The sequence below is a fragment of the Ctenopharyngodon idella genome, chromosome 14 (genome assembly GCF_019924925.1).
Source record: "Ctenopharyngodon idella isolate HZGC_01 chromosome 14, HZGC01, whole genome shotgun sequence".
In the NCBI taxonomy this organism is placed as follows: domain Eukaryota; kingdom Metazoa; phylum Chordata; class Actinopteri; order Cypriniformes; family Xenocyprididae; genus Ctenopharyngodon; species Ctenopharyngodon idella.
In genome coordinates, this window is record NC_067233.1 from 10,426,688 (window position 1) to 10,432,703 (window position 6,016).

A 6,016-nucleotide genomic window follows, 5' to 3' on the forward strand; every position below is an offset into this window, starting at 1 on the left:
GTGCCACCATGTGGACATTCAAAGAGTCCTGTGAATTAAATTGCAATTTTAGAAAAAGTTCAGAAAATAAATGTAGCCTTTATAATAAAATTGGAGCTCAAAAGCATGTAGCCTAACACTTTACAACAAGGATCAATTTATTCTTTTTAATTAACTAGTTAACATGAACTAACAGTGAAAAATACTTCTAAAGAATTTATTAAAAGTTTAGCAGCCTATATGAATTTCCACATTTACTAATACATCATTGTAATCAAATGTTATAGGGCTATCTGTAAATAATTTAATGGACCTGAGCTAACACGAAGAAACAATTAACTTTTATTTTTTATTAACTAACGCTAATAAACGCTAATAATATTAATAAACACTGTAAAAAATGTAAACTATTGCTCATTGTTCGTTAATGAATTAACTAACGTTGACTAGGCTAATGGAATCTTATTGTAAACTGTTACCAGAAAGCATCATTGATTCTCCACTGAGAACTCCGTGGAAACAAAGCGTAACTGAAATTAGAAACTACATGGAAATACCGGAATGGAAAACGTTTCCAAGTAAAGATTCATATTCATGCTGGGATTACAAAAGGGGACTAATGAAAAACGCTGAGAGAAATGCAACTGGTGCAATAGGGGTGAGGTAACACGTTTCCACATAGGCTATGCAAGCATGACTACTAGTTGCCATATCAACACTATAGAGAAAAAATTGCACCAAAATTCAAAAATCTTGCTATAACAAAAGTACATGTCTTACTAAGGTTAGTTTATTTTTAATTATTAAAAAAAAACACCATTATTTTATATGAAAAAGTTAATAATCGTATTTTATTAACAAAATATTTTAGTTTGTCCTTATATATATATATATATATATACATACAGTATCTCACAGAAGTGAGTACACCCCTGACATTTTTGTAAATATTTTATTATATCTTTTCATGTGACAACACTGAAGAAATGACACTTTTCTACAATGTAAAGTAGTGAGTGTACAGCTTGTATAACAGTGTAAATTTTCTCTCCCCTCAAAATAACTCAACACACAGCCATTAATGCCTAAACCGCTGGCCACAAAAGTGAGTACACCCCTAAGTGAAAATGTCTAAAGTGTCAATATTTTGTGTGGCCACCATTATTTTTCAGCACTGCCTTAAAGGATTAGTTCACTTCTGAATGAAAATTTCCTGATAATTTACTCACCCTCATGTCATCCAAGATGTTCATGTCTTTCTTTCTTCAGTCGAAAAGAAATTAAGGTTTACGAAGCTTACGCTGTATGTCCTATGCCTTCCCTATTCAACTTACGGAACGAACGCGGCGCCAGTTCCGTTTTTTCTGTAAGTAGAATAGGAAAGGCGTAGGACATACAGCGTAAGCTTTTTGAAGAATACGGAAGACGGAAGCACACGCAAGGCAATCATTTGTGTTTATAAAGCATATACATATGAATTTTTTTGAAAATGACCGATCGTTTCGCTAGATAAGACCCTTATTTCTCGTCTGGTATCGTTTAAAGCCCTTTGAAGCTGCACTGAAACTGTAATTTTGACCTTCAACAGTGGAGTCCATCCACTATAAGGAGAATAATCCTGGAATGTTTTCATCAAAAACCTCAATTTCTTTTCGACTGAAGAAAGAAAGACATGAACATCTTGGATGACATGGGGGTGAGTAAATTATCAGGAAAATTTTATTTCAAAGTGGACTAATCCTTTAACCCTCTTGGGCATGGAGTTCACCAGAGCTTCACAGGTTGCCACTGGAGTCCTCTTCCACTCCTCCATGACGACATCACGGAGCTTGTGGATGTTAGAGACATTGCGCTCCTCCACCTTCTGTTTGAGGATGCCCCACAGATGCTCAATAGGGTTTAGTCCATCACCTTTACCCTCAGCTTCTTTAGCAAGGCAGTGGAGGTGTGTTTGGGGTCGTTATCATGTTGGAATACTGCCCTGCGGCCCAGTCTCCGAAGGGAGGGGATCATGCTCTGCTTCAGTATTTCACAGTACATGTTGGCATTCACGGTTCCCTCAATGAACTGTAGCTCCCCAGTGCCGGCAGCACTCATGCAGCCCCAGACCATGACACTCCCACCACCATGCTTGACTGTAGGCAAGACACACTTGTGTCTTGAGAGTTCTTTGCCATGAGGTGCAATGTTGAACTTCCAGTGACCAGTATGAGAGAGTGAGAGCGATAACACCAAATTTAACACACCTGCTCCCCATTCACACCTGAGACCTTGTAACACTAACGAGTCACATGACACTGGGGAGAGAAAATGGCTAATTGAGCCCAATTTGGACATTTTCACTTAGGGGTATACTCACTTTTGTGGCCAGCGGTTTAGACATTAATGGCTGTGCGTTGAGTTATTTTGAGGGGACAGCAAATTTACACTGTTATACAAGCTGTACACTCACTACTTTACATTGTAGCAAAGTGTCATTTCTTCAGTGTTGTCACATGAAAAGATATAATAAAATATTTACAAAAATGTCAGGGGTGTACGCACTTCTGTGAGATACTATATATATATATATATATATATACACAGTCCTGCTTGAAAGTTTGTGAACCCCTTGCAGAATCTGTGAAAATGTGAAAAATTTGAACAAAATAAGAGAGATCATACAAAATGCATGTTATTTTTTATTTTGCATATTTGAACCCTTTCCAGCAGTGACTGTATGATCTTTTCACACTCAGGAAAATTGAGGGACTCAAACACAACTAGGTTCAAACATTCACTGATGCTCCAGAAAGAAACACGATGCATTAAGAGCCAGGGGGTGAAAACTTTTGAACAGGATGAAGAAGTCCAAATTATTCTTATTTTGCTTAAATATATATATATTTTTTCATTTAGTACTGCCCTTCGGAAGCAACAGAAGATACTTACATGTTTCCTGGAAGACAGATTAAGTACAATTTACCTTGATCTTCAAATTCAAAAAGTTTTCACCCCCCCGCTCTTAATGCATCGTGTTTCCTTCTGGAGCGTCAGTGAATGTTTGAATGAACAGAGCTCAGTTTAACTGTTCAGGACAAAAAAGGGACTCATGAACAACCATCACAAAACAAAAAAAAAACAGTCGTAGATCATCCAGGTAACCACACGTTGTCACAAACTTTTGAACAGGGTCATTTTAATAAATTCAGCTATTTTTTTTTTGTCTGACAGACAGACAGACAGACAGATAGACAGATCCAAATTCTGCCTCAGTTTTTGCCAGAAGGATGTTTGTTAATTGTTTCATTTTAGCATTCTGGAAAGCTTTTTCCATGAAGTCTCCACTTGAGTGTATACATCTTCAAATTGCTGCCATTTGGATACACTCTTCTGAAGGTCTTTGAAGTGGAGCAGACATTATCTTCCAGCTCAAATGGCATCTCAGCATAAATGCAACGATGTGGAACAAGTTTTTCTGATGTTTGTTATGAAAATTGCTAAATTCAGATTCAGCAGGCAACAGGCATTCTTTTTATAGCAGCATGTATTCTCACTTTTGTACTTGCAGTAGCATTCACTGTTATTTTTGCAAGGACTCGGCTACTGTTAATATGCACAAGAGTTGCTGTTTTTTATGCCTCAGGCCATTCTGTACATATATGGACTAAAAGATGAGGGCAAATACTGAATTTTTGATTCCTACTAAGTGGGGTTCTTCGGTCTACTTTCTGCAATATTCAGGAGGTAGTGTAGTGTGGGGTTCACTACAGGTGTATAATAATGAAGAAGGGTTGGATTACATAACAGCAAATCTCATTTGTATAGCAAAAACGCACTGCGGATCTCAAATGACCACATGACCGTGTCTGAGAAAGACTCTTGCCTCCAAATCCCTTCAGGGCTCTTGTGAGATTCTGCACTTTGACAAGCTTCATCTAATGCATAAGATACAGATTCTGATGCCTTTTGCCTTTTACAAACACCAAATATAACAGCCATCACTCTATATGAGTCTCAAAAGGGGGGAAAAAGCCAAGAGGCCACATGTGAAATCACATCCTCTTCATGTTATCGTCTCTCGTCCTTCCTTTCTTGTGAAATTGCAGTCAGCGACATGGAGAACACTGTCAGTGAAACCTAGATAGAGTGCAGACGCTGCAATCTCATTCAAATCAAAGAGAGAGCCAAATGGTCTATTGTGGTACTCACAGAGGGAAAAAAATCTCTGCCCTTCATTCACTTTCGACAAGCGTTAGGAAAACAATTGCAAATGCGCTTGACTTTAAAGAAAGTGATTTGACAGTGCTTGTGAAGTCTCTCACTGTTCAAAGGGTCAGTGCTGGGCTTCTCCATTACAGACCAAATTACCATCCATTACACATTTTCTATTTGCCTGCAGTCTGGCAGATTTCTTTCCCAAGCTGTATTCTAATAGTCAAATCAAGTCAAATAGTGCTTTTCACAATACACAAGATCTTAATATTTTAATTCCTTACAGCTGCATTTAGCAGCTAATATAGTTTTGTGATGACACAAGCAATCAAGCAGTTCAGGATGCTCTTGTACTATATTGAGATAAAAAAATACAAAGCAAAAGAACATTTATTCTGTTCTTTGTTCATTTAAACATATCATTAAAGGGTTAGTTCACCCAAAAATGAAAATTCTGTCATCAATTACTCACCCTTATGTCGTTCCACACCTGTAAGACCTTCGTTCATCTTCGAAACACAAATTAAAATATTGTTGATAAAATCCGATGGCTCAGTGAGGCCTGCATCGACAGCAATGTTACCGCACCTCTCAAGATCCATAAAGGTATTAAAAACTTATTTGAAACAGTTCATGTGAGTTCAGTGGTTCTATTTTAATATTATAAAGCGATAAGAATACTTTTTGTGCGCCAAAAAAACTAAATAACGAATTTTCAACAATATCTATATGGGCCGATTTCAGAACACTGCTTCATGAAGCTTCTGAGCTTTATGAATCTTTTGTTTCAAATTAGTGATTCTGATCTCCTATCAAACAGCTAAACTGCTGAAATCACGTGACTTTGGCGCTCCGATTCACTGATTCGATTCCTAAAGCTCTGAAGCAGTGTTTTGAAATCGGCCCATATAGATATTGTTGAAAAGTCGTTATTTTGTTTTTTTTGGCGCACAAAAAGTATTCTTGTCGCTTTATTATATTAAGGTAGAACTACTGAACTCACATGAACTGTTTCAAATATGTTTTTAGTACCTTTCTGGATCTTGAGAGGTGCAGTAACATTGCTGCCAATGGAGGCCTCACTGAGCCATCGGATTTCATCAACAATATCTTAATTTGTGTTCCGAAGATGAACGAAGGTAATAAATGACATTATTTTCATTTTTGGGTGAACTAATCCTTTAAGCCATGGTTTGTAAATTGGTGAAAAGCTAATAATTAATTAAATCTTAAAAATGTTAAATTAAAAGAAAGAAATAAAAGCCAAATAAAACACTTATTAAAAAAGATGAAATATTTTATTTGTTTATGCTCTATCAATTTTCCATGTAATTATAGCCACCTGACTAGTGGCCCTTAATATTTTTGTGGAAATATTTTTCCACAAATATATTAAGCAGCACAACTGTTTTCAACATTGATAATAATCAGAAATGTTTCTTGAGCAGCAAATTAGCATCTTAGAATGATTTCTGAAGGATCATGTGACACTGAAGACTAGAGTAATGATGATGAAAATTCAGCTTTGCCATCACAACAATAAATTACATTTGAAAAAATATATTAAAAAAAGAAAACGGTTCTTTTAATTTGTAATAATATTTTGCAATATTACTGTTTTTGATTAAATAAATGCAGCTTTGGGGAGCATAAGAGACTTCTTTCAAAAACATTAAAAAATTTTAATGTTTCCAAACTTTTGACAGGTACTGTATGAGCAATAGTCTTTTAAAAGATGAAAAAGAATAAGAGAGAATCAATTAATTATGAATTATTTGTTGCCATTTTGTGAATATTAAGTAATCAATAAAAGTAACTGTAGTCTGATTTGTTTTAAAACAGA